Genomic DNA, 12,799 nt, shown 5'->3' with positions numbered 1-12,799 from the left:
AACATATGCAGAAATAAAGTCCAAAATACGGGGAAAAGATCTGAGATAACCACTCAGGCCTAATTACTGAACTAAATGAAGCACCTCTAAAAACCTCCCAAACTACACATTGTAATATTTTGCCAGACAAACACCAAGTCTCTCATTTTAAAAATAAATTGTGAACTTAACCTTTTCAGCTCTGGCATTTCCAGGCTCTCTGCTAATAAGTGTCACATCCATCCCTTTCATCGACATGTCCAACTTCTGTTTATTTCCAGGTGCCTTCCACCTTCGACTCAAACACGAAGGCTGCAACCACACCACAGGTACACTCCCAAAACTTTAACCTAAGGCACACATTGCATTTTGATATACAAACTCACAGAAGAATGAAGACCAAGTAGTAACTAATAATCCAAGACAGCTTGGATGCTGTCTCAGGCAATACTTAAGCACGTACACAATTTTACCCGTGTGAAGAGCCCTACTCACTTAATATGGGATTCACATGCTCACAAATTCTCACATAAATGGGGTTATATCAAGGTATAAACCAGAAAAATCTTCCTCTGTTCATCTGAGATTTCTGCTGTCATAAACTTTTGATTAGACAGTGTATATGTGATATTATAGATAAAAGTTTCTAGTGGAGTTTTTCCTCAGTTACTGTATTTATATAAACCTACAGATTACTGAGGCGTTGCATGGGCACAGGAAGAGACGGCACTGTTATGGGTGATTTTTTGTGCAAAAAAAGAGCTAGAATTTTAAAAACGTCATTTTAAAGCATAGCTTGAACTAACATTTTCTGGTTTGTACATATGCAAAATAATCCTATAGAAATGTTAATATTTACTTTTTATAACCATCATTCTTAACTAGTGCACAATTATCTTTATGTTTATTTCTATCAGCAATCTTATTAATTCCCATACTACTTCTGGACCATGCTTGCACTACAGAAATAATTTTAATTGAACATTTATTAAAATAAATGCTTTGTCAGGATATACCCACTCCATCTGGCTGCACTGGACAGGCATTATTTCCTGGATGTGTCTGCTTTATACAATGTCTTCTCCCACAGCTCTCACTGACTACCAGAGATCATGATTAGATTGTTGTGGATTTTGCTCGGCAGCGCTTTCTGCCACAGCCCTTTCTGTCTCGTGGACATTAGCTTATACGCACACTCTCCGCAGAACTCTTCCTCTTCTGCTGCACAGAATAGGGTTTATTCTGGAAGAACATCGTTAGCCCACCAATCTGACAAAAGGCAGAGATCTTCTATAAATAACCTGCCCTGCAAGGCTGGATGGGCTGTATCTTTTCTTTTTGGTGTATGTGCATGCTCACAATTACAGAGATAAGAGTTTTGATAAGAAATAAAATATGAATTGGGTTCCCAGCGTTAAATTTCCACCCTTGAAAATAAACTAAGACAAGCTTTCCCCTTTCGCTCTCCCCACAGCAGTCACCTGCTGACAAACAGATTTGGGGCACTATAAAGCCCTTTTTTAGCCCACTTAGCAGCCAAACATTATTTTTATTGCTGACATCATGAACAGACACAAAACAAATAGGAGACACACAGAATTCAAAAAACGGCAGCATTGTGCAGTTAATCCTCTATTCACCGTCTTATCAAAGCACTTTTTTGTTACTTTTGCTGTGATTCATCTTAACGAAAGCCACTATTTTTACAGCATATCTCCTTCAACCCAAAACTGGTACACATGCTTCCCTCTTTGGCCAGACCACGGGAGATTTAAAGCTGTTACTTCTCACAATAGGGGAAGTGGTGTTTTCTGAAATTTCAGAAGGTAGCTTAATATTCACTAAACTGGTTGGGGTTTATTTATTACTCATCAACAGCCTACATGGTCTCTATAATAGTAATTTCAAACACTGCATCACCCCCAACTTTTAAAATTTCTTTTCTGTGCTCCAGCCATTTTTCACTCTTTCTTTGATAGCCTTGAGCACATACATTAGTATTTTTCTGGGAGGTTCTTATGTTTTTTAACGTTTCTACTCTGTGTAAAAGTGCCTTGAGACAACCAGGAGCTCCCCGCAGGGTCGTGCGATGCCTACAAATGCTTGTGTAAGGTGGAAGGATCACCTAATATTTTTTATTTCCAGCAGCGCTGGGACCAGTGGGCATTGCATGAGATGGGGGCTTTCCTCTTCCCGAGGATGGCACATCTCCTCTCGCAGGAATATGATATCTCAACAGTTTCCAGAGGCCTCTCACATCAAGAAACTGAGGTGCTTGTGGCCTTCGTTGTGATATTCAAAGCAGGTCCACCGCAGGGAATTGAGCAACCAGTTCATTTTCTCATGTTTTCTGTTTTTAGGGTTGCTTGTATTGATATGATCCTTCTGTAAGTGTAAAGAAGTATTTAGTATCAAAAGGATATTTTGAGTCAGCTCAACAGCACTAAGCCGGCTATCAAGTCCCAGATACAGCTCAGCATCCATGGCATCATGGAACTGCTTTGAAACAAACATATATAAGTTTTTTGGGGATTCCAGATAAGGGTAAAGAATAAATAAAGATTGTACCTTTTTTTTGTTCAGAAGTACCCTGACTTGCTAAGAAGCACTGGCCCGGGAGGGTAACTCTGCAGTTTCCTTTCTTAAGGCTAGAACAGCAAAACTTTAGAAAGTTTTGGTTCGGGACATATCTAATCCCCCACTTTTGCTTTAGCTGCAATGTCCACAGTCTTGGTCAGACCTTTTCTTGGTAGATGGATGTGTCTTCGAAAATGAACATAAACACAACAGCAGTCTGTAAATGAGGTTGCATTTCTCTGCAGGTGGAAAACCTTGAAGTCATATTTATTGAATTTATTGAAAGCTTCAACCATGGCCAACTGATACCAGCACATACGGCGGTGCAGTGTTACAACATCACATGAAGACTGAAGAAGCTTTCATGGGCTTTTAAACCTTTGCAGATGATTGGGCTGTTGCAGGTCCAAAAGCAGAAATGAAAACTGAGTAGCAGAGCACCTAATCTAAACCCCAGAGGTCACAGTCTCTGGCGGACACTTCCAATTGCTTTCAAACACTTAGCTCAAACCCAGAGGGAACCATGTGCCGAAGATGACTCAGATAAAGAAAATGTTGGGATGATGGGTGAAGGAAGATGTGAAACTAGTCTTACAAAAAAAGTGGTTGTGGTGAATACCTAGCACAGATATCATCCAAACTCAGGGATTCAACAGGAACCAGAATTAACTTCCAGGAACTTGGAAGTAAGATCAAAGTGTAAGCTTCGAGTAGTTTGATATTCCAGGATAACATCTATATCCCTAATAACTGACCTCTGAGCATATTGGTTATACATAATTTTGCAGAACATTTGAGATGTGATATTTCTATGAGGATTTAATTTGAAAATGATGGAATAATCTTAATTTAACAGAATGTCTTCATTCATGGATGGTACATGGTGTTGAATCAACAAACAGTCAATGTATTTGGTTTATTGACTTCTGTTATCAGGCAGTGAAGACTATGGCTCACAGACACTTAGCACGCACTATGTGTTTTCTTCTTCTGAAAGCTTTTCTGTAAAATATGGCTAGAGTCACTCCCTGTCCAAGGAGGTAATGAATTCACTATAAAAACTTGACATGAATTATTCTTCTGACTGTGATAGCAATAATGAGGCCTAGTTTTTCTCGAAGAAGTGTAGATAAACATGACTTTATAATTAAATTTTCCTTAATAACTGATTGATATATTTGCTGGTTATCAAGTTACAAAAATGAGTTTTGAGGGAAGATGACTGTAAGCCAGGTTGAGATCCAGATGGGGATGGTTTTTGAGCTCGAGGACATTCAGATCCGCAACTGGGGCTCAGGGCCGTCACTGTTTTCGGTTCACAAGGTGCATATTAAGCTTCAAGTAGGATCCATGTCCTTGTCCAGCTTCTTTGCAGAGGAATGGGGTAGAACAACAGGGCCCATAGTCTTACCCCAACCACATCCCGATCTCAGCCCCGTGGGGCCGTACCAGCCTGACTGTTGGATGGGTCCTGGGACCCTCTTCTGAAAGGTGCCACCAGGGTGTACAAAGAACCTACCTTGAGTTTTGCTGCCTTGCTCAGCAGTGGCAGCAGATCGGTGATTTCTCCAGGAGCCCCTAAGGCACAGGCAGGTAATTCACCATCAAACGCTTTGGCTCCGGCACCAAACACTGGAATTTGGAGATATCTGTTGCAGAGTACCACAAACCAAAGGAGTTTAATGGTTGACCATAATACAGAAATAAAGTTGGGCAAAAAATTATATGCAATTTCAGCCTGTGTATGGCAAACACCTCGAATCACAAAATCTGCTGGCTTATTTTATGAACAGAAAAGGCTTCCTGCTTAAAAGGTTAGACAGAAATTTAAAAGGTAACTTGTAATGAAAGTCAAGTTGTGGGGAAAAAAAAAAAAAAAGAATCCAAGAGGCATCTCTGCGGAGAGGAGGGAGCACAGCAATGTGACCATCAGGTACGCATATGTCAAGAACAGATGATCTGCTCATCATAATTAAAGAGAGAGACTTAAAAAAAATCTCAGGGAACCAGGAGGTGCCAGGAAAACTTCAGTGGAGCAGTAGCTTTTCTCTCAGACAATGGGAAATGAGGAGGAGAGGAGTCAGTAAGAGGCGGTTCACAGCAGGGACAGCTATCCTGAGCTGACAAAACTTCCCAGGCTCTGCGCTCGACCTGTGATTAATCGCACAGACACACAAAGCACCGGCTGCGACCAGGAGCCATCCTCCTAATGCATGTCACAAACTTCATAATTCCACTTGGAACGAGACAACAGCAAGTTAAATTCCTGGATCACTGTCACCGTGTCACTTACAGAAGAAGTTGCACCGGGGAACAGTTGGCTATTGGAGTAATTTGAATGGAAATGTCAGTTTTCACAACCTGTGATTTGAGGTAAGTGCCCTGCTATTATACAGCAGCTCTGTCAAGCAGCCAGGGCTGAGTGCACGCCATGACCTCCTCTCGGCAAACGCATCCTCATCCCCGCTCCCACCCCAGCCTCCTCCTGCAACCCACCGCTGCTGAAAAATTAACATTTCCTTCTCTGCAACACCCTTCGTTCACATGGACAAACATCTTCTGTGTCTTCCCATATCCTGGCCTGATTTTAATTCTAATTTTGTATTCTGTTCAAAGGTATGTTCTTCAAAAACATATAGAAACAGTGAGCTGTTTCTGAATAAATTGATTAATCGAGATTTGCATTGACTTTTGGGCAGGTTTCGTCTGACTAAGGACTTCAGAATATGGTCAATATGTCTTACTGCTAAATACTTGCAGAAGTTGCTACGTAAGGTTGTACACATCTTATACACATCTGTGACAGATTCAGTCAGATTCCCTGCACTGTATAGGGAAAAAAATACTTGCTGTGCAGAAGTGCCACAGTTTTGTCTAGTACCTGCCCTTCAGTAACACCTTTATATATGTTATATATACCTTTATTCAGATATCTTGGTATTTGAAAGACAATGCATCCAGTGCACAACTTGTGCACTGATTTGCCTGGAAGGATTCAGAAGGAAATAAGAGTTAAATCAGCCTAGCTATCAAGTAGAGGAGCTCTCAAATGTTTAACTACCATCGGTTAAATATCAATTCAAACCAGACTGATTTAGAAGCATCCAAACACAGTATCCCCCCAATTTAACTAAAAAGCAGCCTTCGTGAAACCAGAATAAATGCATGTACAGACCTGACCTAAGAGCAATAGAAAATAAAAGCAGGAAACACTAGCTACGAGTAATCCGGCTCGCAGAAGGATGGAAAGATAAGGGGAGCTATACAGAAGTGGAAAGTTGTCGTGAGAGGCAAAGGGCATCGCTGCAACCCCTTTCTGAGCCAGCCTGCAGGATAACCATCGGTGGTGCTGAGACCCTTTCCGAACCAGCAGTGCCGATTAGCTATTACGTCATCTGCACCCGCCACCCAGCCTGCACAGGAAAAGATTGCACAGCCAGATCCCACGCAGGTAAAATAGTCCTACATCTGCAATTTGAAAACAGGAGAAATAATTGACCTGAGAGATCTTGTCTTGCCTCTAGATGAGTTTACTGAGCCCCGGGAGCTGTGCTTGGTTGAGCTCTGGTACTGGGAAACAGCAATGGGGTAAGTGTCTTTTGTGGGTTTCCCTCCTTGGACAAGCAAGTTGCCCTGTTTTACAAAAAAATAAAAAATCTTGTTCAAAAGAAGAGATGTGACAGCAGGATATTTGGACTTTGCTATCCTCTATATGCAGGGGATGATAAAGAAATTACTATGCTGTTAATACAGTGCCCATGGTGCCACTGACATTGGGGTATCTCCAGGCAAAGTGAAGCACAATTACTACTATTATTTTTACTTTGAAAGGAGTGGCTTACTGAATCAGTAAATATAGGGGTTTTTTTCTTTTATGCCAAACATAAATACAGCGGGAGAAAAATGCTTCTACAAAATGTGAAGCGAAAGAAATGGAAAACAAGCCAAATTTAGATTTTGCCTGCAGGATAATTGACAAACCAAGAAGCTTTCCTGGCTTCAAAACAGCTACTTAGATCACCGGTGGTTGTATTCTTAAAGGGTAAAATGCAAAGCTATCTCTTTTTATGGTATCCTTTTCAGGCATCCTACTCTGTTGCAGCCACCAGGCTTTTATGCGTGCCGAGGCAGAAGAGGCTGGATCCTGTTGCAACACTCTGTTGGACTATAAACCAATGATATTTGCTTTACCTGTGCGCTATCTTCCATGGAACAAAACAACATTTACATCTGGGATCAATTTGGTTGAAATTAAAGTGCAGCTGCTATATCTCTTCTGCATCAAAAGTATAGTGTTAAGGCTATAACATACAGACAGTTACACATTACTTTGCATTGTAATATTTAGATTTGTGTCATTTTCCATCTGAAGTAAAAAGCGTCTTTAAATAAATGAGTGATCTTATACTACATATTTTATGGACTGTGTACTCAGCAAGATATATCTACATTTGCAATGTGCATGTACTCATCTCCAATTTCAAACTACGTATTTAGACCTTGAATTTTAATGCTTAAACAAAAATGCAGTGTAGGAATAATTTGGACTGTATGCTCAGAAAAGTTCTGCTGTGTTTGTACAAGAGGGTTAGACGAGTTTTGTAGTATTCTCAGGTAAAACATCAGCTTTTCCAGTTCATTACTGCAGATCCTTTCCCCCTCCCCTGTGCTTTCTCTCAATAGCCCCCCCTTTAAAGCAGTAATGCACAAGCCTTTTGACAGGGAGAGTCACCCTGGCAGCCAGAAGGCTGCGTGCAATTACCATCCGCATTTACATAAGCGTACATATGATCCTTACAAACAGATGAATGCACAGGGCTTTTATTATTTACATATAAGTCACTGCAAACACATCCAAAGAGAGACCGTGAGTTTGGTATCTGTGAAAAAGGGACTGCAGCTATGGGCTGCTGCTGTGCCGGGTGGGACCGGGCTCTGGAGTGTCCCCCTGAGGTTACCTCCTGCCGCTTGCCTCTTCTGGACGTGTGTCACCTGGTACCTGTGTCGATGGACCCACCACGCAGCACTGTGCAGCATGTCAACAAATGACTTGGCAGGAGGTGGTGGTATGTACCACCTTATCACCTGAAACAACCTCCTCCAGTTGCGGGTTGTGGGTTCGGCTCTGCACCATGTTGCCATGGACAGGAACCACTATTAGCTGGTCATCCGGAGCAGCGGTTTGTGTCATGTTTTGCTCATTGTCATCAGAAGCCTCCACCTCCAGTGGTGTCCTGCTGTGCTGCTGGTGCCTTGGGACCTCCAGCGACGGGTAAGGAACTTGCACAGGGTCCATGAGGATGTTCACCACGGGGATGGAGCGTACTGGTGAATGCACAGATAGGACATTTCCTATTACTTTTAGATATTACCTATCCACACACAAAGGCCCACATTTGTTGGCATTAAATGGCAAAAGGCAGCCAGCAATGCACAACTACAACATACCGTTTTCTGAAGTCTGGGGACAATTTGGCTTCGAGGTTTCTAGCCAGTTTTACCAAACACTGCTGCCTCTTAGCGTGTAAGGCTCTATATTTTAATTCTTCCCCAGATCACCAAATTCAAGTCTGATTGATTGCTGACAATCAAATATTGCAATTGTCAGAAGTATGTAGGAAATGTAATGCATTTCAACCCCCATAAATGAGCAATCATTTGAAAAAAGTTTTTTCCAGTTTTCCAGAGAAAATGGTCTCTATGGTTTGAAAAGCACATCTACCTCCACAATTCTCATATTGTTCTACTGCCAATGGCAAGAAACAATTTAAGAGAAAGCCCAAGAAAACAACTGTCCAGGATAACAGCTACAGAGCACAGAGCAGGGCAATTTAGTGAAATCAAGATCAATGGTTATGTAGGTCATTTCAAATACAGAGTATTCTACCTTAAAGCATAGCACATTGGTTGAAAAAAAAAAAGGAAGTGCAACATTTTGAAGCTATCATTTCCTCCCAGCAGCTGCAACATTTTGTGTTTTGGTGGAGATGAATCAGACTTTTTTTTGCAGGAGTCAAACATACGCTGCAGCCTCTGTTACGCGCTGCTCAAACCAGCTGCACAGGAACCCCAGCAGGCAAAATGCTGTAGGACCTCAACATCTTCTGCTCCAGCTTTGGTAAAAAAGGAACTCTTCCAGTGCAGTCCTGCAGGGGTTGACATAAGGACGTAAGACTGTGAAAGAGAGGATGCTGCTCATCTAAAAAAGTCAGATATGTACCTGGACTTTATCCACTGCCTGGAGAAGAGAGACAACCAATTAGTCCAACACAGCTTCTTTGCCATATCCAGGTTGGAAAACAGATTGAAGGGGTCAAAAAATTCAGAAGGCTCCACATGATCTGACATTTGCCTTGTCACAATTTTCTTGACAACCAGAAGGTTGGAGACAGTTTGCTGGTCATCAGGAGCGGCGGTACGGGAAGACTGATTACTGAGCTGGGGACAAGAAACCGGTCAATTAACGGTCTGCTCGTTCTCAAAACAGTGATTTCTTCAATAACTCAGGATGCGTTTAGTCTGCTTTTTAGAGGACAAATGTGCTGTAAAATAGGTGCTGGAGTATACAAACATTTATTTAGTTTGCAGCCTCCCAGTATTGCTTCTGCTGCTACAGAGGTGATCTCCAATTCAAGTGATATTCGGAGGTTCAAACTTCTTTCCGGTGCCATCCTTTTTGCACTTGATTGCATTTGCACAACAATCTGCTGCAAAATGCATCAGCAGTAGTTGAAGCGACTTTCATGAACAATATACTGGTTTCATTTCAATTTTTGCTTTTACTTCCCAGTTTGATTTTGGCCACATTAAATATAACTCTCCACAGAATTAATTCTTCATATGGGAAGTTTCTCAACCTGCGATATGGGAGTGGACACTCACCTTCCATTAGTTGTACGGTGTCTTTAGCGTGAGGTTTGTACACACTCTGGCTGCTACCCTGGTATTACCGCTGTGCAACCACGCACCAACTCCTTTGCCTTGAGCTATTCTGTGTATCTGTCTGATATTTTGGTGTCTGACGTCTACTGCAAGGACAAATCTATGCAAATACTGATGTCATTTTACAGATAAAAATCAGGATAGTTTTATATTAATCCCCTATATTCTGTGATGTAATCCCATCCCTACTGCCACCCATCCGTCACAGCTGCTGCAAGGGGCTGGGGTTCATCCTCCTCGCTTGCCTGACCCTATCGCCAGGGTCAGAGAGAAAATAAAAAGGCCAATAGCCCTGAGAACAGGAGTTGTGTGTCCTATCAAAAATAGGACATTTTGACAGGTAGAGGTTGAGATCCTCTCTACTAACCCACTTCTACCGGTCCTGCCCCAAACTGCAGGTATGGTGCTGTTGTGCCTTGTGCCTCCTGAAGTGGTTTATCTCCACTTCATGAACAGTGGTTAATCTTACGATCTGCTGAGCAGGGCGTTTAGGATGATACTATTTGGATAAAGGTTTCAAAAACCCACCCCAGCCCAAATAAACCCTCCCATCAGTGGAAATAAGGCGTTGGTCAGAGGTTCAGTCACAGCTTCTCACAAAGAGGGGTCCCAACACACGCAGTCTTCTCCCTCCAAACTAATTTGTATGAAATAAGACTATGTTTCAGAAAGCCTTTCAAAAAGACATAAAAGCTTTAGTAGCTTGGCCCAAGGGACTGTGTTAAGGACAACCTTCTGCAGGTTCTAGATAAAAGGCATTTTCTCTCTCTTTCCTTAGCGCACAGCCCTGACCTCACCGAGTCCCGCCGAGCCCTTGCACAATGTGACTTCACTGGCATCACCCTGGCTGTCGAGGGCGAAGGCTGGGACCGCAGTGTGGGACATGATCTCTCCTGTTTTTCTGTGAATTACTGCAGTGGCCTGTTGGATCACCTCTCCTCTGCTCCACGTGCTCCTCCTCTGCTCATGACTGCTGCCCGCTTCCCCTCATTCCACTGCAGGCAGCACGGGCTTGCTGGGGACCCAGGGTGGCACCGGGAAACACAACCAAGTCAAAGGGGAAAGGGGGGACGGATGCAGCAGATTTCCAGCCATCCCAGCTGATTACTCAGGCATCATCCATATTCCGGCTGGAGAACACAAAGTTTGTTATCGCGTTGTTTAACTCTGTGTGTAAACGATGATTCAGTACAACAGCTTAAGCTGCAATATTCTACTAATTCTTAAAAACCTCTAAATCTCTTGAAGGCTCTACCTACAGAAATTCCAGGGCATGCACACTTTGGGTGATGTGCTACCCCAAGCCTCTTACGAGAAGATTATCTATAACTAAAAAGGTAACATGGTTTTGTGATTAGATTTTGCTTGCAAGTGTTTTGTTCGGAAAGGACAAAGGCATTTTTTTGCTCGGCATTATGAAGAAATCATTTCATTGTACCACTTATTTTAACTATTGAAAGACTGCTGCTTGCCTATTGCCCCCTAAAATGAAGCCTGCATTTAGGCATCATGCTGATGGTGTTTTCAAAAGCATACAAAATGTGTTTGCTGAATAAAAGCAGAAATAAGGAACATGTTCGAGGCTTGCACTTTTAAAAATTCTGGGCCATAATCAACGCTGAACTTCCTAGGAAAGCTCAGCCATGATAGCAAAGTCAATAAATAGAAGCAATAATTTTTTCAAAACATCACAGTATATACTGATGAAAATACAATGGTTTTTCCTTCTGCTTGCCAGAGTTTTAAAGATTTAGGTGAAGTCTGGATCAAAAAACACTCGGGATTCCCACTCCTGGTGTCCTGCCATCGTGCTGTGGCCATGGCTTTAAGAGGGTGCTGCCAAGGGCTCAGCCGAGCCACGCTGCGCAGGCGAGCTCGGATCCAAATTACAGAATGACTCAAATGGTTTACTTTGAACTGAGACACAAGTTTACTGTATGGAATTAGGTCATCTCGGCATTCATTGGAAAGTGAAAATTACATCATCACAAGGTTGCTCTTCCTTAGATAAAAGGGTTGCAGCTGTTTTTCTCAGTAACTACCATCAGTTCTGCACTTGGGGTCACACTAAGGGTTATTTTAATTAAACACTGCCTCTTTCAGCCCATCTAACCCTGGTTGGTGCCCAATTTGGGTTCACCCCCATCCTTGAGGGCTGCCTGGGGACGGGCTGGGCAGAGCCCCCTGCTCCGGGCTCAACCCTCAGCTTCCTTGCTTTTTGAGCCCATGCCAACTTAGCAAGCAAGAGCTCCGCTTTTGAACTCCATGGTACCTACATGCAATTTGCAGCAATAATTTCAGCAAAAGAAGAGCAATGCCACATCAAATAATATACCCTAGGTAATGCCAGCATGGGTCCAGATCGACGGGCTCTGTGTGCTGCCCTGGCACCTCACAGCACCCATGGCCGGGGCGGAGGTGATGGACCAGCGCCTGCTTTTCTACAGGTTAGACGAAGATTGGTTAAGGAGAAGAGCCTAGGAGGAGTTCCCATGCTCCTTGCAGCCCTCTGCCATGCTCAAGGACTACTCACTGCAACAGATAAAAAGCCCTGTTTAAAATAACTAAATAAGGCACTTAAAGAGGTTTTAAAAATTGATAACTAAATGTACTGTACAGGATCGATCTTAGTTACTGCCCAGGTGGAATTTTTGTCTTCTGGCTTTTTTCAGTGAAAAAAAAAAACCCACCCAACCAACCCAGCCATTAATGAGAAACGTTAAAGGCTTGTTAACAATATCCTTTCATCAACCCAAGGCGCTGCCAGGGCGCCGCGCTCACGTCAATTTTCACCTTGCGGTCCAGCTACCGCATCTTGCCCGGCTGGCCGCGGCTGATGGAGCCCAGACCCGTCGCCCGCCGCTGCTGCCGGCTCCGGGCAGGCTGCGCCGCCCACCCTGCAGCTCCTCCAGCCCCCGGCCCCCACTTTCGGCTGCCACCCGCACGTTACTTCACACGGGCCAGGGGCTGGTCTGGATCAGGCTCGGGGGGAGAGCTCACTCTCCATCACTGCATCTCCCTGGACTGGGAAGGAATAAAATGGAGGTGGCTTCCCTCCCTCAACCTTCAGTCTGCAGTGATGGGGCCAAGGGTGCCCCTCTTCACTCCCCCTGTAATAATAATTTGGGGAGAAAATGGGTTTTGAACACTGAGGGGGAAAAAATCGGATTTGCTCCTTGCTAAAAATGGCGTGCAACAAAAATAGCGATATTAAAAGCCAATCATCTGGAAATCCCAGATTTAAGGACAGGGAGAGATTAAAGGTTTTGCTGGGGCAGATCTTCTGGGGGAAAAAAAAAAA

This window comes from Aptenodytes forsteri, unplaced genomic scaffold (assembly GCF_000699145.1).
Source record: "Aptenodytes forsteri isolate BGI_AS27 unplaced genomic scaffold, ASM69914v1 Scaffold15, whole genome shotgun sequence".
NCBI lineage: Eukaryota > Metazoa > Chordata > Aves > Sphenisciformes > Spheniscidae > Aptenodytes > Aptenodytes forsteri.
Note: the sequence above shows the minus strand (reverse complement) of the source record.